A 20,831-nucleotide genomic window follows, 5' to 3' on the forward strand; every position below is an offset into this window, starting at 1 on the left:
AGTGCAATCCAAAACCACAAGGAGATGCCACTTCAGAACCATGAGGATGACTATCATCAAAAAGACAGACGATGACAGGTGTTGGCTATAATGTAGAGATAAATTGGAACCCTCATAGTCTGCTAGTGGAAATATGTAAAACGGTGCAGCCACTTTGGAAGCAGTGTGGAGTTTCTAAAAACGCCAACCATAGATTCCTTATAACCCAGCCATGACAGTCTCAGGTATGCAGCTGTGAGAAATAAAACAGATCCCCAAAAAACTGGTTTACAAATGTTCACAGCAAAATATTCCTAATAGAAAAAACAATACAAATTGTTTGGACACCAGTTCATGTATCCTGTCTCCAACCTGAGGAGCAGCCCCGCCCCCAGACCACAGGAGCCAATCCGCGCGCTCACTGCCAGGACAGCCCCTGCCCCAGAGCCTTCCTCAGCTGAGCCCCTCCCTCCGCCTACCGGCCCGCCCCTTGGTCAGGCAGGGAAGCGGCAGTTGGCAGTTGGTCTTAACAGCCAGCGGTTCCGACGCGCGGCAGCTCTCCCGAGGCGGCTGCTGCGGCGGCGGCGGCGGCGGCGGCGGCGGCGGCGGCGGCGGCGGCGGCGGCGGCGGCGGCGGCGGCGGCGGCGCGGTCCCTCCGGGAGGCGCGGCGTGAGCCTAGTGGCAGCCGCAGAGCGTTGAGCCCAGCGCGGTGGCGACGGCGGCGTCAGGCGCTGGCCCCGAGCTGGTCCGCGGGCAGGTGTTCGACGTGGGGCCGCGCTCCAGCAACCTCATCCTCGAGGGCTCCTACCGCGTGGTGTGGTGAGTGTCCTCGCCCCGCGTGCCAGCCGCGCCCCCTCGGCCTCCCGTTGGGCCTCGTTGGCTGCAGCAGTGGCGTCGGGCCGAACTCGAGACCCCGACCCTGGCCGGACCGCAGCCGGGCTACCCCGTCGTCCGCGCGCCGGGGGTCTCGATCGGGGCCGGGACGCTTGGGCCGGGGCGTTACTCGCGGTGCTTCCCGGGCGGCCCTCGATGGCGCGCGGAGTAGGGGAGGGGCGCGGGGGGCGGAGGCAGGGACCCGGGGACCCCGGGACAGGAACGGCCCCCACCCCAGGGTGCTCGCCTAGCGGCTTTCCCTTGACGTCCCCATAGTGAAGCCGCGAAGTACTTCAGATGCTTGAGGAGGCGGCTGCGGTCTGGAAAGCGGTTCTCAGCGGCGCGTGTGCACAACCCCGAAGTCATTGTCTTGTTTTCTCCCCTCCCTTGCTTTTTCCGCGGTCGGCTTTGGTTCAGCACCTTCCGTGGTGCCGGGGTGCTCCCCTGAGCAAGCTCTCTATAAGGCATTTAATGGCACCAGTGTGGGTGTGGAATGTCTCCATCTTCAACTGTTTAAGTGGGTTTGGGCATGGTACTATTCGCGTTTCAGGAAGAGTAAGTCAGCATCACTGTTGTGATTTATTTAAGGAGTCTTTTGGAGTTGGCCCTAATTTGAATTTTCCCCCATTTTACCCGGCATAAGCTCTCTCACTAAAGGCTTCCAGAGGTTTTAGCACAATGACTGTGGACTTTCCCTGTTAATGCTTATGTGGCCAGTGTGTATGCGGCCCTGATAGAGTTCTTGCAGAACCACATGCAGGCTGCCCTTGTCTGGCTCCAGATCCCTCAGAAGTGTTCGTGGGATGGGGTTCATGGTGTTTTTTTGTTTTTGTTTTTGTTTTTTTGTTAGAACCAACTGCCTGTGGTATTTTGTGCTGATGCAGACTTGTGGAGGTGTAGGCTTCCTTACGCCTAAACCTTCATGTGTGTCTTTTGTGTTGAATGAAGGAAGCAGACTATTATATGATCACTTCATGTCAGGTACTGTGCTATGTACCTTATCTCATGTAACCTGAACAGCCACCTGCAAAGGGGGAAGGGCAGTGTTACCTCTATTTCAGGTGAGAAAGTGTTTTGAGGTGAAGCCAGTTCTGAGGGTCCCACAACTAAAGAGTCAGACTTGAGATTATAGACTGAGACCCAGTTTCAGTTGCCAGAGCTCTTTTCATTACTCCCTATTTCCTTAGTGTTATTAATAATTTTGAAATTTTAGCATATTTTACTCTTACAAGCAAATTTACTTCAGAAACATTCAAATTTGAACAGTAATAATTTTAGGAATACATACAGGGAATATTTTACCATGTATGTTAGCTAGGTACAAAGACTAGTTAAAATTCTTTTTAAAAAAAACTTGAATATTTGCATTCTCTTCAGGAGCAGAGTGTTTCACAGTACACAGCTGTGAAGATTCACGTGAACTCAGTAGGCTAGGAGCCATAAGAGGAATTAAATTAGGTTAGGCCTAAAAGAAATAAGGTCTTAGAAGGTAACAGAAAGATGGTACTGCCCACAACATCACTTACCTGGAGTAGGTCTGATTGCTGTACACCTGCTGGTATGTGTGCTAGTTACCAGGTCTCATTGTGAGAGGCTTGGAATTGCCCGTCACATCATTGGGCCCTTAGAAAAAATTAACGCTTAAATGTGTACTGAAAAAGGCTAATTTTATGACATCTCAGTCAAAAATTTTTTTTTAATCTGATGAGAATTTTTCCTAGCCTGAAGATGATTTAGATCAGGTAACTTTCTATCTTGGCTGTGGACTTAAGTGACTTAAGTCTCTATTAGGTGAAATGTCAAGTCCACTTACTAAATATATATTTTTCCTTTCTTAAGTAAGATCCAAGTACAAATAATATTGGAATTAGAATCCTGGGATCAGATTATACCTTTTTACCTTCAGGTTGATGATATTTCATATAAGAGTTTACTTTACATTGTTCATTATCAGTATTTAGTAAATGTTGGTTAACGATGCTGGATTTTTGAAGGATTTCTTGATCGAAATATTAATAATATTTGAAGAACTGATATTTTAAAAAGCTTAATATTTACAGAAGGACTTAAATTTTAAGGAAGAAAATTTTTTTTTAATTTTCTGAATCTGTTCATTAGGAATTTTGCCTTTTCCATGAAAAGTCCTTTCCTAAACATTATGTAGGGGATATAAAGAGTGGAGTTTGAATTGAGCCTTTCTGAGTGGCGTGATTTTAATTGAAAGATGATAGGTCCAAGTGACAATCTAAGCTATGGAATCCAATCCTGCAAAAGGTCTTAGGTGGCAAATTGTGGAGGACTCTGTAGGCAGAATAGAGTTTGATTTTATGTTTGTGCAATGGAGAAGCATCAGAGTTTTTGAAAAGAGGCAGGCACATGATCAGTTTTGAAATTTTGGGAGATTCTAGACTGACACAGGTGGAAATGACAAGAGGAAACTGAGGTGGGGAGTCAGCTAGGCTAGTGACCTTCTAAAGGTGAAGTGAGGTAGCGGTGTGGAGGATGGAGATGTTAGAGTCAATAATGAGCTCTTGTCAGAGGAGTAGTGGACTTTTCATCATGGCAGGTATGGGATGCAAAGGATGATGAGGTCTTACATGGTAAGAGTTATGGTGGTGCCATTATTAGAGGAGGAATACTTTAGGAAGAGGAGGTTTGTTAAGGAGAAATAGTGAGTTCTGGTGTGGACTTGTTAAGTTTATGATGCAAGTAGGTCCTTTAGGTTGTATCCACAAGGCATCCTGAAAATAAGAGGGACGTAGAATCTGGAGAAGGAAATTTGTGTAAGTGGTAGGTAGTCTGGGGCACAGGAACACAGATCCTTATTTGAGATCATTGGTTAGGTGAAATTGCATACATATATTCTGTGTGTTTATCTTTCTAGTAAACAATCCATAACATTTGTAGATTTTCAAAGGGTTCATTATCCCAGAGAAGTTAAGAACCAGTGAGACAGAACAGAAAGACCAAAGAAGACGCCTTGGCAAGCAAGTAGTTTTAAGAGATGGGAAAGGAAGAGGAAGCTTAGGACTGGTGAGATGTATAAGACCGGATAAAAGGGGAAAAAATGGCATTAAAGAGAGAAGTTTTGAAATCCCCAAATTGTAGAATAGCTAAACAAGATTGCACTGTATAGCACAGGGAAATATACACAAAATGTTATGATAAATCAGAGAAAAAAATGTGACAATGAGTGTGTATATGTCCATGAATGACTGAAAAATTGTGCTGAACACTGGAATTTGACACAACATTGTAAAATGATTATAAATCAATAAACAATGTTTAAAAAAAAGAGAGAAGTTGAAGCTGTATGCTTCATCATCTAATTAAGGTAACCATCTATGTTGTATAAATCCAGCTTGAAATGTTTTCTGAATGTAACTGAGAGGTCGTGGGGTCATCTCCATAGAGATGATAATTGATGGCTTGAGAGGGGACAAGATGAGAAAAATGTGTGAGCTGAGCTCAAGGAATGCCTGACTTTAGGTGTCCTTAGTGGGCAAGCTACAGAAGAGGAGGAGGAGGTGTGGTCAGAGGCCAGAGACCTGGGAGTCCGCATTGTCGGAGGAGGCGGGGACATAGTGGTCACTAGGGATCGGTCCTGAGGACTGTAGAGAGCAGGGTGCAGCTGGAAGACAAGCTGTTGGATTTGTTGACTTTCAGCTCTCCTCAAAAAAACATAGTTTTAACAAAAATTTTGTCGTGCTCATATTCCTGATGGTGCAGTATCTGGTCCTGTTAATGTTTCTGTGATCACAGCAGGCTGGTAAGAACTACCATTTAGTCAATGTTTTCTGTTATTTTAAACATATATTCATTAGGCCTCTTAACCACACTGCAGGGGTGGTTCCTTTCAGTAAGCGGGAGTCTGAGACACAGTGAGGTTGCTTAATTTGCCCACAGATACTCAACTAGGAAGTGGTAGAGCATCTGTGTCTGCTTCCTAAGTGATACTCAGCCAAAGAGTAGAGTTGAGAAAATGCATGCTTTCAGTAGCAGAAAATATCTATTGTCTGCTTTTTGCATGGTTTGCTTTTTAGCCTTTTAAAAACCTTTCATGCAAGGTCATTCACTTAGAATTCATTCAGCACCAGTTCTCTGCAAGGACTCATGTGGCACCTGCCCTTCAGTAGCTCTTGTTCCAGACAATGGGGTGCAGTTGGGCAGGAACACAGAAGCCCCTGTAGAGTGCTGTGGGTGACAAAGTCCTGAGTGGCGTGTGGCTGTCCGTGTCTGGCTTCGCAAACCTTCGTGCTGGGTGTTGGTGTCTGACTGGGAGTTGGCCGTGAGACGTGCACTCCGGGTAGAGGAGAGTGCGCACGCTGAGGCACAGCAGTCTGAACACGGCACAGCCGGTCAGGAAAAGCAGGAGTTGTCTGAGAAGTGAGGCTGTGGGTGGGTCCCTTGGGGAGAAAGCTGGAGTAGAGGCAGCTGGGATGGCTGGGGCTGAGTTCTGAGGGGCTTTGTTTCCTAAGCAGTTGGGACTTGAAATGGTAGGGGAAGGTCCCTGAAGGATGCCCTTTTTCTGCTGGTTCCTCATCCAATTTTGTGTTTCCCTCTTTGTCTCTCTGACTTTCTACCCGCTGTACTTGTCTCTTCTTTCTGCTTATTTAGGGCTACTACTCAGTGGGTGTGATTTTTATCCAGTCTCCAGAGGCATTGAAATGCATGTGGGTTTTGTTTTGCTTTTTGTTGTTGCATTGATTGTAGGTGTTATTGGCCTCTGGTGTGTATGCAATGGAGGCCGATGTGCCAAATGACCTGCATGCAGGAGGTGTTACTGGGTGCCAGTCCTGAAGGTGTTCATTGCAGCTTGAGGAGTCTGAACTTTTTATCAGTCAGAGGAGCCAGTAAAGGATTCATTTAATTTAATTAATTGTAATTAATTTTTTTATTGTGATAAAATACACATAACATAAAATTTGTCATTTTAACCATTTTAAAGTGAACGACTCAAAGGCCCTTAAGTATAGTCACACAGATATTCAACCATCCATCTCCAGAGCTGTAAAAGCAAGTTGCTATTTGACTCATTTGTGGTAAATGATGAAAGTTACTCAGCATGATTTTTGTATTGTTTATCAATCTTCCACTTTATTTAGTTACACATACTCTGCACCAGTTTCATAGCGCATTTGGATATTTTGTATTACAAGTTATATGGTAGAATTTTGACTTTCAAGCTTCTTAGGAAATTACATAAAAGAAAAAGAACAGATCTTGAATCAACAGCTAATTTATCATTTTTGTCAATCTCTGAGGGGATTCCCGGGGGATATATAATGATGGACTAGACTAAGAACTTGCTATGTTTCTTATGAATACAGAGGGAGCTAACTACTCATGGAAAACATCTGGAAGGCCATCTATGCCCTGAAAGGTACAAAACTGGTAAAATTGATATTTATCTGGCATGTATAATTTTCATAGCTTGATTAATTAGTAATAAAATACACACTGGTTCAGTGAATAATGTTGCTGTCACTTTCAACCTTAGTTGTACAATTACTTAATCTAATAATACATAGTGTGTTCCCGTGTAGAGATAAAGCAAGGTGAGTGCAGTCCTTTTATCTGTATTCTAACTGGTATTACAGGAGGCCATCAGCATGAGTTTTAATTCAAAACATCTGTGTTACCTAAACATAAAAGATACTGAAATACCATTTAGATGATTCTGTTAGATGTTTCATGTTTACACACATTAAACAGCATTTTATATAATTAAATATAAAAAGGTTAAGCAAAATTAATTTTTGAACAAATTTTGAATAGAACAGACATTACAGAATTATACATTGACCCAGAGCTTTTATAACCTCTCTTACCTGAAGCTCTGTACCCATTAAACCACTACACCCCATTTTCCCTCCCCTCCCAGCCCTAGCTGTTTACAGCCTCCATTCTACCTTCCATCCCTATGACTCTGACTACTCTAGGGACCGCATACGCATGGACTCATAGAGTGTTTATCATTTTCTGACCAATTTATCCTGGAAGCCTTTTGTCCTCAAGACTCATCCATGTTGTAGCAGATCAGAATTTCCTTCCATTATGAGGTCAGATTGTACATATATACCACATTCTGTTTGTCTGTTCATCTTATTAATGGATGTTTGGGTAGCTTCTGCCTTTTAGCTATTGTGAATGTTGTGAACATGGGTGTACTAATATTTGAGATCCTGCTTTCAATTATATTAGGTCTATGCCCAGAAGTGGAATTGCTAGATCATATGTAATTTTTAGTCTGTATATTGCTAGTTTTTTTTATTGTGATAGAATTGAAAATAGCATTATATTCGTTTCAGGTGTAAATCATCATGATTCTGTATCTGTATACATTGTGAGATGATCACAATAATAAGTCTAGTTAATATTCACCACCATAGGTAGTTACACAATTTATTCTTTTGGTAATACTATTTTTAGTTTCTTGAGGAAATGATATGCTGTTTTCCATAGTGTCTTTACTGTTGTGTATTCCTACCAACAGTACACAAAATTTCCAATTTTTTCACGTATTTGCCAACACTTGTGTTAAAAAATTTTTTTTAGATCCTAATAGGTGTGAGGTATCATCTCACATGATGGTTTTAATTTGCATTTCCCTAATAACTAAAGATGCTGAGCTTCTATTTATATCTTTTTTGGCTATTTTTGTATCTTTTTTGGAGAAATATCTTTTAAAATCCTTCACCCATTTGTCTTAATTGAAGATTAGTTAATTTTCAATGTTGTGTTCTTGTGTACAGCATGGTGATTCAATTATACATACATATAAATATATATTCTTTTTCATTATTGGTAGGTGTTTCAAGATACTGAATGCAGTTCCCTATGCTCTACAGTAGAAACTTGTTTATTTTATATATAGTTGTCTTTATCTATGAATCCCAAACTCCTAAATTATCCCTCTTCCCCTTCCCATTTGGTAACTCTACATTGGCTTTCCATGTCTATGAGTCTTTTCTTCCTTGTTTTAATTTTAAAGATCCCACATATAAGTGAAATCATGTATTTATCTTTCTCTGCTTGACTTACTGCACTTAGTATGATTACCTCTAGATCCATCCATGTTGCTGCAAATGCCAACATTTCATTCTCGTTTTATGGCTGAGTAGTATTCCATTGTATATACGTACCACACCTTTATTCATTCATCTTTTGATGGAAATTTGAGTTGCTTTCATGTCCTGGTTATTGTAAATAGTGCTACAGTGAACATTGGGGTGCCTGTGTCTTTTGGAGTTAGAGTTTTCTCTGGATGTATGCCCAGGAGTGGGATTGCTGGGTCGTATTCTTCATCCATTTTTAATTTACTTATTTTGTTGTTGTTGAGTTGTAGTAAAGACTTAAGCAGGATGTTCTCATTTCACCTATGGTTTGGAGAGGACTGAGCTTGAAACTTTTGCAGTAACCAGGGCAAGAGTAGAGGAGGACCAGAGCTGTCTGCAGCTGAGAGGATGCACCCTGCACATACAGGTGTTCTACACAAAGGCCCACCTGGCTGTCCTCTGGATCTTGGGTGGCCTTGGACAAGGAAGACCTAGGCCATTCCCTTAAAGTCTGGGCTCTGTCAAGATCCTTGCCTTGTTAACTTCCATGAAAGGCTCAAAGTAGTCCCAGGCCCATGTGAAATCCAGGGTTTTGGTCCTTCCAAGTGACCCAGGCAGAGAATGGTTCATATTCAGGGCTATAGGATGTCTGCTCTTCTGCAGCAGTGGCTGGGGGGTAAGGTGGGCTCTAGAAATCACAGAAACTGACACCACATGGGGACACATAAAAGCACTCTCCAAGTCCTGTTTTTGACAAGCAGATTGTTCAAAGGGTTGTAGAGCCTGGGGTCAAATTGTACTTGGTCACTTAGTAGATGGGCAACTTACATAAGCTTCTAGTGCCTCAGTTTCCTCCTCTGTCTAATGAGAATAATCAGCATGCTTCCCTTATTAAGAATTAAGAGTAAATGAGTTAATAATGTATGTAAAGCATTACAGCCATGCCTAGTTCATAGAAAATTATGGGCAGTATTGTCATTTTCACTGAGATCAGGGCCTACCCAGCTTCTGATCTAACTACTGCCCAGATTCCCGCAGCAATCCCACCCCAGGTCAAGGTGACTGTATCCTCCAACCAGGTCTGTCTCCTGGGGTTCTCATGGCCATCATAACCAGGTCTGATCCCAGGCTGCCAGCATAGGGTAGCATTGCACCATCCTGTCCCTACTCACAACAGTAGGTCCAGCCTGGGAAGTCTACATCTGTGTCCCTGACAGGATCCCCTCTGGCCTGGCATGCTGGGCATGAGTGACTGGAGACTGTTTTCTCTGCCAGCACAGCTCCTGGCATCCTCCTTCAGGAGGCTCCCAACACCATGGGGCTCCTGTAGCTCTTTCTCTGCCCTTTGTGCAGCCTGGAGGCACTAGAAAATGGTCTTGACTTGGTGCACAATCTCCTTATCTGTAAAATGGGGACAACTGTGCTGTGTTGCAGGGCTGGTGGGGGCAGGAGATGTTTTAACAACTTCCACCATGGCCTTCTTTAGGGAGAGGGCTGGGCTGGGAGGTGATGTCATCTGGTGGGGTTTTGGGGGGTGTTAGGGGAGTGGGGAAATGGAGGGGGGGTTGTGTTTCTGGACATGTAACCTGCTGAAGTAGAGTGTGGCCATGAGGATGTGCACAGGGGTCTCTGCTCCAGGCTGTGGCTGGCTGTGTGGTCCTGAAGAAAGGGCTGATCTGCACATGAGCACACCTCATTCTTGAAGAGGCTCAGTGCCTTTTCCTCTGTTTCCTGGAATGGCCCTCCCTTTCTCCTTCATCATCTTCTAACCCTGCTTGGGCTTCTCAGAAGTTCTTAACAGACTTCTAGGTAGCTCAGGGCCTGACATCAACTTCGCCTCGCCCATGCCAACCCCCAACAGCAGTCTTAGCCCCATCTGGGGCTACCCAAATTCCTGCCATCAGGGCCTGAAACTCACACCAGAACAAGTGTCTGTCCCACCATGGCCCTTCGCAAGGGACCAGGGATGTGGTCCAGCTTCCAGTAAAGAAGAGTCCCAGCTCAATGGTTCTAGTCCTGGAATCTCAGGGACTTCAGGGATCTAGCCCTTGACTTCCTCCCCTACAATTCCTTGAGGGCCTTGAACACTGGCCTGCCCCACTTTAGCCATCTGTGGTCACACACCTAAAATAGACCATGGCAGATGCAGGTTCCCGCCCCCTTAGAAGCTTAGGACCTGAAAAGCCCTGCCAAAGAGCCACAGACTGGCAAAAGAACACTCTGTGACTCCAGCGATCTGGAAATGCACATTAAAACAACTTTGAGACATAATTGTTCACTTACCAAAATGAAAAACTTTATTAATTAATAACACCTAATGTTGGAGATGCAGAGAAACAGTCATGATTTTCTCTTGGAAATGTAAATTGTTTCTAAAAACTGCTTTCAAAGACCATTTTGGAAATATGTATTAAAATATTTTAATCATGCATTCCTTTCTAATCATTTATCATAAAAATAATTACATAAGACCCAAAATGCACATATGAGTGCTTTTATAGTGGCATAAAAAAGTCCATCAGCAAGTGACTGGTTAAATAACTAATGACATGTGCATGAGAGAAAACTGTCATCAGGGGAAAAAAATAAAGATAACAGAAAATAAATTCACATCCAGGGAAGGGCTCACATTGAAATGTTCATTTACTTGCTAATTAGTACATTGGTTTAACTTTAACTAACATTTATTGAACGTTGAGACATGTTAGACATTGTTCTGGATACAGGAAATAAAATCATAAATGAGATATACCCTATCTTTATTTTCATGAGTCTTACCCCTCTATGGGGAGACAGATAATAAAAAAATGAAAAATAAAATAATTTCATGTAGTATCATTTTGTCAACTTGTATGTAAAAATTATAAATGAACAGAGAAAATGACAGGAAGAGAAACATCATAAGATAAATAGTCGTTTCATGTTGGTGGTTAACAGTTAGCATTTGTGTTACTAATAACTGAAAAGTTTACTGCAGGAGCTGAACTAGTCAACGGTTGAACTGTATTGTGTGTCCTGTGTCCAGGGCTGAGAAAGCCGACCACTGTCATCTGGCAGCACTGTCATCTGGGGTGAGACTGTCAGTCTCTGCTTGGCTCCTCAAGGTCACATCACAGCCTCTTCTGGATCTGCTGTCCACATTCCAGGTCTGAAGGAAGAACAGGGAAGGCGGAAGGGAAAAGTCTTTCTCCTGGGGTCGTTATCTTTTTATCATCCAGGATCAGAGCTTCAGCCAATGTAGTTGTGCAGAGAGGGCCACGTGGCAGCTTTTAGCTGCAGGAGGGCAGGGGAGAACATGGAGGTGGTGTCAGAAGTGATCGTCATTGTCTTCTCCATGTTTTGTGGCATTTTCTAAATCAACCAAGGCATTAAACAGAGGTTTTGTGTAAAGGAAACCAAGAGATTTCTACATTTTAAGAAATAGGGGAGGGGTGGTATATAGCATTCTCTTAAGGCCTGGCAGGTTGACAGAATCTGGCAGTCAGAAGAAAAGTCACAGAGCCCTGGGTGACACTGATGTGCCTCTTTTGTGGAGAGCAGTACATAGGCTTCAGTGGCAGAGGTGGAAAGTGTCAGCCGAGCAGTATCCCAGCCTCTCTTAGGTTATGACCCTGAATCCTCTTCAAGTGGAGCTAAACCTCCTGAGATTTGCCCCTTTCATCATGAGACTATATCCTCTGTACAGGGGAGAAAATTCCCTTTGGCCTGCCTGAGAATAAAATATTTTCTTTACTGTCTGTACAGCATCGTTTCTCAGGTGGGCAGTAGACCAGCCTCTCAAAGATGATTTCCAATAATCCCGATCAGGTGGAGCCAAATCTCACAAGGTTTACCCCTTTTCTCCTGAGACTAAGTCCCCGGTACAGAGGAGAGTAACCCCTCTGGCACTCCTGAAGTTAAAACCTTTTCATTACTGCCTGTATTGCGTCCCTCCTCAAGCAAAAAGCAGCCCAGCATCTCACAGGTGATCACCCCTAATCTTAATCAGATGGAGCAAACTTGCATGAGTTTTTCCACTTTTCTCTCAAGACTGAGTCTGCTGTTCAGAAGAGAGAAACCTTTTTGAGCCACTGAGAATAAGAGCTTTACTTCACTGTCTGTATGTCTTCCTTTCTCAGGCCAGAATTAGCCTCTCAGATGATCACCGAGAATAACCTATAGGTGGAGCCAAACCTCATAAGATTTGCCCCTTGTTTTCCTGAGACTGTGTCCCCTGATCAGGGGAGTGAATCCCTTCTGCCCTTTTGAGAATAATAGCATTTCTTTACATTCTGTATGGCTGGCCCTCTCAGGCGAGCAGTAGCCCAGTCTGTGACAGGTGATCCCCAATAATCCTAATCATGTGGAGCCAGATCTTGAAAGAGGCCCCAGTTTTCTCAAGAGACTAAGTCTCCAGATCATGGGAGATAACTCCCTTCGGCACTCCTTAGAATGAAAGCTTTTCTTTACTGTCTGTATGTCTTACCTACTCAGGTGAGGAGTAGCCCAGCCTCTCTCAGGTTATCACCAAGAATCCTCTTCATGTGGGGCCAAGTCTCATGAGTTGCCACTTTTCACATGGATTCTTGCTGCTCCTATATGGGAAAGTCATGTCCCTTATTGGAAATGAGGCCTGTCCTTTATTTGGAGGGAAGAATGGACTCCATCTTCAGATGGTGCCCTTTATCACTCCTGAGACCAAGTCCTATCCTCTACGACTTCTGCACTCAGAGGAGCGTGAATCCAGCTTCCCTTGGCTCAGTAAACACATATCATCTCAAAGAAGCCTCAGCAATTTCATGAGGTTTTCCCCTTTTCTCACTAGACCCAATCCCCTGTTCAGGGGGGAGTAATCTCTCAGCCCTCCAGAGAATAAAAGCTTTTCTTTACTGTCTGTGTATCTTCCCTTCTCAGGTGAGCTGTAGCCCAGCCTCTCTCAGGTGATCATCCTGAAACCTCTTAAGGTCTCATGAGATTTGCTCCTCTTCTTGCTGAATTCAGGCCTCTCCTCTGGCGTAAAATCATTCCCCTTATTGGAAATCAGGTCGGTTCTTTTTCTGAAGGGATGAAAGGGCTCCAGCCCCAGATGGTGTTACTCATAGCTCCGGAGACAACACCTATCTTGTAAGGACGCATTTTCTTCTCATATGACCGTGAATCCAGTCTGACTCATCTCAGTGAGCACACATCCTCTCACAGAAGCCCCAGCTGTTTCAGGAGAGCTGCCCCTTTTCTCAAGAGCCTGAGCCCCCTGTTCAAGCAAGAGGAATCCCTTTGGCTCTCCTGAGTGTTAAAGCTTTTCTTTCCTGTCTGTGTGCCTTCATTTCTCAGGCCAGCTGTAGCCCAGTTTCTCTCAGGGCTCACCCTGAATCCTCTTTAGTTGGAGTCAAATCTTGCAAGATTTTCACCTTTTCTCACAAGACTTAAGTCCCTAGTTCAGGGGAGAAAAATTCCTATGGCATCCCTGAGAATAAAATCTGTTCTTTACTGTCTGTGTGGCTTCCCTTCTCAGGCCAGCAGTAGTGCAGGCTCCCATAGGTGATCACCCCTCATCCTAATCAGGTGGTGTGAAATCACATGATTTGTCCCTCTTCTCACAAGTCTAATTCCTGTTCAGTGGAGAAGAGTCCCTTTGGCCCTCCTGAGAAACAAACATATGGATGAATGGAACAGAACAGAGAGCCCAGAAATGAACCCACAGACTTTTGGTCAATTAATCTTTGACAAAGGAGGCAATGGAATAAAGAAAGTCTCTTCAGCAAATGGTGTTGGGAAAACTGGGCAGCAGAATGTAAATCAATGAAGTTAGAATACTCCCTCACACTATACACAAAAATAAACTCAAAATGGGTTAAAGACTTAAAAATAAACAAGACACAATAAACCTCCTAGAAGAAAACATAGGCAAAACATTATCTCACATATATCTCAGCAATGTTCTCCTAGGGCAGTCTACCCAAGCAATAGAAATAAAAGGAAAAATAAGCACATGGGATGTAATTAAACTTACAAGCTTTTGCACAGCAAAGGAAAACATAAGCAAAACAAAATGATAACCTTCGGAATGGGAGAAAATATTTGCAAAGTTTAAACTGACAAGGACTTGATCTCCAGAATATATAAAAAGTTCATATGACTTAAGAAAAAAAAAACCCAATCCAAAAATGGGCAGAAGACCTAGAGAAGCAATTCTCCAATGAAGACATATGAATGATCAAGAAGCACATGAAAAAATGATCAATATCACTAATTATCAGAGAAATGCAAATCAAAACTACAATGAGATATCACCTCACACCAGTCAGGATGGCCGTCATTCAAAAGTCCGCAAATGATAAATGCTGAAGAATGTTTGAAGAAAAGAGTACCCTCCTACACTGCTGATGGGAATGCAGTTTGGTGCAGCCACTGTGGTAAACAGTATGGAGATTCCTCAAAAGACTAGGAATAGACTTACCATATGACCCAGCAAACCCACTTCTGGCAATATATCCAGATGGAACCCTAATTCAAAAAGACACCTGCACCCCCATGCTCACAGCAGCACTATTTACAATAGCCAAGACATGGAATCAGCCTAAATGTCCACTTACAGATGACTGGGTAAAGAAGATGTAGTATATTTATACAATGGAATACTATTCAGCCATAAAAATGACAACATAATACCATTTGCTGTAATATGGGTTTCCTGGAGAATGTCATTCTAAATGAAGTAAGCCAGATAGAAAAAGAAAAATATCATATGATATCACTCATATGTGGAATCTAAAAAAAAAAAAAAGAAGATGACAACAAGTAAACTTAAATACATAAACAGAAACAGACTCACAGACAGAACACAAACTTGTGGTTGCCATGGGGGAGGGGTGTGGGAGGGATAGACTGGGAGTCTGAGATGTGTAGATACTGAGAGGTATATATAAAATAGATAAACAAGCTTATACTGTATAGTACAGGGAAATATATTCAAGATCTTCTAGTAGCTCTTGGTGAAAAAGAACAGGAAAATGGATATATGTATATTAATTTATGACTGAAAAATTGTGCTATACACCAGAAATTGACACAGCATTGTAAACTGACTATAACTCAATAAAAAAAAATCAAAAAGCCTCTTTTTTTTCCCCTTTCAGGTTCTGCTAATTAAGCCAAGTGTGTAGTCTTCGGTGATGGGGGCTGTGTATAAATTTCTAGGACATGATAAGAGCTATAACTTCAATTTTTCTCCTAGGAATAGTTTTCTTCTCTCAGGGTCAGCATTTTGAAAAGATGTCTGATCAAGTCAGCTTTCTCTACAGTTTTGGGATGTTGAAAGAGGTCCATCCTGGCATTTCAATGTGGAGTTCTTGCCAGCATTGGCAAGAGAAGAAGCCAGAGATTCATCAAGTGGCTGCCTCTCTAGGAGCTGTTCAGATTTTGAGCTAAAGTTTCCCATCATTAACTTGCTGTCCTAAATCACCTATGATCTGAAAAACTTTCTGAGGGCCTAGTGATGGATCCAAAGTATGCAGCTTCTGAGTCTCGCTCCCTAAGGAGTTCTTCCTGGGTCTGCTGGATTCTGTCATCTGTCCCTCTCCAGCAGGAATGGCTGGGGGCATTTGGAGCACTAGGTGATCGGCCTTATGGTGCCCACTGTCCGGCAGAATTGACATAATTGCTACAGTGAGATCCCCTGCAGAAACACTAACCATCAAGAGGACAGATCCACAGACATTCCACTGGGCTCTCAGTGGCCAGAGAATGCCTTGTGGCCAGAAAAAGCAGATTCCTTTTCTTCAGAGATGAGCATACTCAGTCCTTCATGTCACCAGCAAAGTTTGTTCAGACCATATGTACATAATCTTCCCAGTTTAAGCCTAATATTGAAAAAGGACAGCCAACCCACTTCCTTCCAAATTTCCCCCTAGGTCCCTGCATAGGAAATGTACCAATACCCTCTCAGGACTCCAAGTCCCAACAAACACAGCTCCAGTACAATTCAGGACATTATTTAAAGCAATGACATCCTGATACCAGGAGACTCACCAAAGCACCTAGAAAGACAAAGAAGCAGGTGGGATTAGAAAGACCTGTGCTGGTACCACGCTGCAGTCTGGGGTAGGCTCCAGCTGGCCCCTGGTGGTGTTTCTAGACTATCTGAAGAATAATACTTTTCTCTCTGAATAAGAACACAGAATTCTAGAAAACACACCATCTGCAATCAAAGAGAGGAATCATTTCTCCTGCAGTCATCTCCCCTGTACCCAGGACTGGGGAGACAGTGCTGGCCTTCCCAAGGCCAGGATGAGCTGGCTAACGCACCCTGTCTCTCTCCAGCTTCCTCTCACTGTCAGCCCTGGCAGTTTCCTTGCTGGTCTTTTTGTCTTGATCTCTGAGTCTCTCTTTGTCTCTTTTGCTCCCTGTCAGTCTCTGTCTTTGTCACAGTGTCTCTCTGTTTCTCTCACTCCCCTTTCTCTCACTTGCTCTTGTTGCCTCATCTTTGCTGTGGTCGATGCCTGATGAACATGCCTCTGCCTCTCCCAGGTCCCCACAGGCAGGGCTGTTTCATAAAACACAATCACTGGCAAATGCCTCTGTCAAAATTTCACTAAACCCAGATGACATTAATTAAAATCCCATGCTGCCTGGGAAGGACTCATTGACTGGGAGTGACCTCTTGGTGGATACAGGCCACGGCCACTTCTAGGTCAGGAGTCTCTTCTGTACTCCATCCCCATCTTTCAGTCACAGGTCGTTGTCTTCAACAGTGAGATGATGTGCTGGCTGCCTCACTACCAGAGACAAAGGGTAGTAGGTTGTTTGTTTGTTTATTTAAGTCATTTCTGAGTGTTTTGTGTAGAAAATTTGGTGCATCAAGAAAAAATTTTAATAGAGAAAGACAATATCTTACAAAGCATTGTAAATTACAGTGATCCCTTGTTTTAACAATCTTCTATTATGATTTGAAGCCTGCTAACGAGGAATGTTTGTACCATTAAAAAAAAAAAGCACATAAAAATCCAGAGGAAAAACAACAAAGTATTCTAAAAGAGCATATGCATTTGCTGGAGCCAATCTGAGGTTCACCTGCAATTAGATATTCAAAATTGAAACAGTGCATAGCAGAATGTCATGAAATAAGCATTTCTCCTTCTTCCGTCGGCTTCCCTTCCTCGTGCAAAATTTATCACAGGACCCCCCAAAACAAAAAGCCACCAAGCCTTTTAATGATTAGAATTTTCAAATATTTGAGTGTCTATGGTAACTGCTCAAAATGAATTTTTAAATGCTCATTGAACTGAGAGTAAGCTTGTCTTTCCAAAAGACGGCCGGTTGCTGGAAAAGAGTACCACCAACAGGAAACAAAAACACACTGTTCAAAAGGCCCTGGAGATACAAAAATGTCAAAAGGTGGCCATGTCTTTCTAATTTTGAATAGATGTTAGTATGTCACAACTTGTCCTCCAGGGGGCGCTCTGAGAGTCAGTAATTGTCATTTCTATCAGTAAAGTGGGAAAACTCTCAAAGGTAACCTGAAGCCTTTTGGATCTGATCCTACCCATTGTCTTTTAAGAAGTGGTATCTGAATACGCTCTACAGGTGGCTGGTGGTCCAGGGACATCATGCGGTTTCCGCACACACCATCTATGCACAACCAGAGCCCAAAGGCAACATCACAGCTCTGGACACATCAATGGGAGACTTGAGCCCTGGGGCCCCGACTTTGTGGCTCCTCTCAGGCGGCCGCCTGGTCCAGAGCCCGCGAGCCTCAGGGCAAGTGGCCAAGTCCGGGGCCCGCAGCCCCAGGCCAGGGCCCGCCCCGCCCCCACCGCCACCGCAGGCGCCCGAGGGGACGGCCCCCGCTGCCCTGTGGGCCCGGGGCGCGAGCAGGAGGGACGCCCTCCATGCAACGCCCGCCTTCGTGGCCCGAGCCCAACGGCCTTACGCTGCCGACAGCGGAACGGCTGCTACTGGTAGCGGCAGCCCCGGAGCCGAGGACCCGGGTAGGATCGCGGCCTGGCAGCTGGAGAGTCGGGCCCCTTGCTGGTGCGCTGGCCCGCGGGGAGGAGCGAGAGAGAGGGCTGCATTTACCAGCCTCTGTGCTTCTCCCCGGCCGCTGGGAGGGTCACATGGTCAGTGACCCACTCAGTCTTCAACTTCCTTGTCACGACCCAGGGCCTCCCAGGAACCCACCCAGTTCAGGGCTGAATCCCCTTCCCCGCAACCCTCACACCTGCCTCCGCTCAAGCCTGCGCACTGGCTCCTGGGGGAGGGGGACTGGGGGCGGCTCCCAGCCTCAGGACTGCTGCCTGCATGTTTATTTTTCATTTACTGAAAGTATTTCACTTGGGATCAAATGTAGAAGAAATACGTGGTAAGATTTCTTGTCCAAAACATAATTTAATGACTACAGAGTCTGCCTTTGTAAGATTTCCTTAGTGACCATTATTTGGATCCCATCAACTGACCTGAGTCAAACAGCAGGTACCAAAATTGTTCAGTAGTGTATTTTCCTTGCGTCATCAGTCAGTAATGCATTTGACCGTGTGGAGTTTTATTGGATGTGAACTATTTTTACTAATAATCACCCTGATGTCTTATGTACCTCTAGGCTGAAAGTGTGGGTGTCCAATAGGCCTAATTTTTGATGACAGATTTTTTTTTTTTTGGCAGATCTCAATTTTTGATCCAGCGATTTGGACATACTGCTTCCCCAAGTTCCCACCCTCCACCTCTGCCCACATCATTAGAGAACAGAGGAGGATCTTCTCTGAGCTGCTTCCAAGGAACAGGCAGATGAAGGCCCCATTGTGGTTCCAGCTGCCTGCCTGGGAAATGAAAGCATCTTTGCCTCTAGAAAATCCTGGTTAGAATCTGCATCTCTAATTCCCCTGGGAATGAAGAAACACCAAGCAGAGGGCCTCTATGGTGGGTAAACGAAACCCAACTCATCTGAAAATCACTCCATCTCCTCCCCTTCTTCTTGGTGTTTAGTGTAGGCAAACAGCCCAGGTCATCACCACATGGCTTTCATTTTTTGTTTTTTCTGTTTTTTTTTTACTTAAGAAGAGAAAAATGGTCTAAATGAGGACAGAAATTCTCCATATCAATGGTTGAGTTCCTAAGGTCTCTTGTCGCTGAAAGTGGCCAGATGAACTTCAGGAAGATTATAAGTGAGCAAAAGGATCGTGTAGACTGTGTGGGTTTGAGGGAGGCTGTTTAGATAGAGTAGATGCAGCTGAGTTGGCCCTTTGACTCTTCCTCTTTCCTCCTTCCTGCCTCAGAGGTGAACTCATGGAGGCAGATCAAGTCCCGTGCTCCAGCAGCCATTTTGGACCAAGAGACTGAATTGAGGATGGACACCAGCTGAAAATACTGAAGGGGCAGAAAGATGGATAATTGCTGACTACCGTGGTGTGCTGTTGACAGTATGAAATCTCTACACTCGTAATTATTTTCCATGAGAGAGGAAAAACCTTACCACTCTACGCCTGTGGTATTCTGGGTTTCTGCTCTATTAGGGAAATATTGGCATCCAAGGAGAGTGGTCCCCTCCTGCCAAGTAAGACAACCTGAACTGCCCTGACTTTGTGGACACCCTATCCCCTATCATTCTCTCTACTTACGAGCTACACATCTCAACCTTCTACAGGATCTAATGTAGAAAAGGGATGTTTGAGGATCTGTACTGAATGTGTCTTCTGGGGGCAACTTTGGTTTTACATAGAGACCCTGCAATGATTATTCTTAGTAACATCCTACAAACCAATACTCAGCCTGTGCTCCTAAGCCTCAGGGTAGAGCCTCAGCCCAAGCAGGCCTTCCCCTGGGCCCTTGGATCTCTGCTTCATCTGATCCCAATTTAAACAGGGGCTTCTGTTTTTCCCTCTCCTGGGAGAGCTTCGAATTTCCTTTTTGTGAGGACCTATGTTCTCTGCATCGGGGGCTCCAACTCTGGGTGGAGAGGAGGGAGGTCACTGACCATCATCTCACTCACTAACTCAGACCTTGGGACCCCCTTGACCTTACTTTGATGGACATATTGGCCCTCCTTCCTCCCCATTTGTGGTTTTGGGCAAAAGGTAGAGTCCCTTCCCCTGCAGAAGCTGAATGACAGGATGTCAGCCATGGGGGGTCTTGACCAGGGACAAGGCAGGGAGACACTGCTGGGGGAGCCTGAGGGATGGAAGGGCCTGTGCTCATCTCTGAAGCTCCTGACCTGAAGCTCTGACCTTCCTGCAGTTTCCTTGAGCACCTGATATGTTTTGTTACAACTCTTTCTTCTCATATGATCTCAAGTGGGAGCCGCTGCTGCAGCCAGGAAATTCCGCTGGAGGGAACACATCCAAGGCCTTGCCTTTAATTTGGTGACATGGCATATTTTTAATATTTAAAATTTATATTTAAAGCAAAAACACCCCATGATAATAATTCTCCTCATACATTACTCAGCCAGACACAACAAGCTACTGTAGTATGATGTCACCAATAAGAATACCCAGGGGTTGTAAATTCACAGACACATCAGGCACAGTGGGTGTCCCAGCACTGAAGGGGAGGGGAGGCAGCAGAGCCTGACTGGTGCGTACAGCCGGGTACTTTGATGAGAATGTTCTGGAATAGATGTTAAAAGGGGTTATTGTAACATTGTGAATGTACTTAATGCCAAGTACACGTACAATTTAAAATAATAAAAAAAATTAAACTTTAAAGTAATTGTATATCATAGAATAAATAATTTAGTGTATGTAAGAGAACAAATTTATTTTTTTTTAAATAAGGAATTACAGGGAAGGGGAAGGATGTCTCCAGTGCTGCTGCTGGCACCAGGGGCAGCTCAGCCCCCAGTTCTGAAGGCACTGCAAGTGCTGGAGCTCCTTGCTTGTCGGGTAGCAGCTCTAGGCATATCTGGGGAGGACCTGGCTCTAGCACCTGAGTAACTAGGAGAACTGGGCGTGT

General features: G+C 44.3%; 1 long non-coding RNA gene across 4 annotated transcripts; it reads left to right on the plus strand.

The window, feature by feature from the left end:
* The first annotated feature begins 626 nt into the window (after window positions 1-626).
* Window positions 627-20,584, plus strand: LOC107035148 (uncharacterized). 4 transcript variants are annotated; one of them, XR_012077166.1, is made up of 4 exons: window positions 6,188-6,235; window positions 10,888-11,056; window positions 18,546-18,800; window positions 19,157-20,584. It is a non-coding gene; the product is annotated as an uncharacterized lncRNA (long non-coding RNA). The 4 variants fall into 4 exon arrangements; XR_012077168.1 differs by lacking the exons at window positions 6,188-6,235; window positions 10,888-11,056 and adding an exon at window positions 627-798; XR_012077167.1 differs by lacking the exons at window positions 6,188-6,235; window positions 10,888-11,056 and adding an exon at window positions 17,822-17,875.
* Window positions 20,585-20,831: the final 247 nt, after the last annotated feature.

Source organism: Vicugna pacos, chromosome 11 (genome assembly GCF_048564905.1).
Source record: "Vicugna pacos chromosome 11, VicPac4, whole genome shotgun sequence".
Lineage (NCBI taxonomy): Eukaryota > Metazoa > Chordata > Mammalia > Artiodactyla > Camelidae > Vicugna > Vicugna pacos.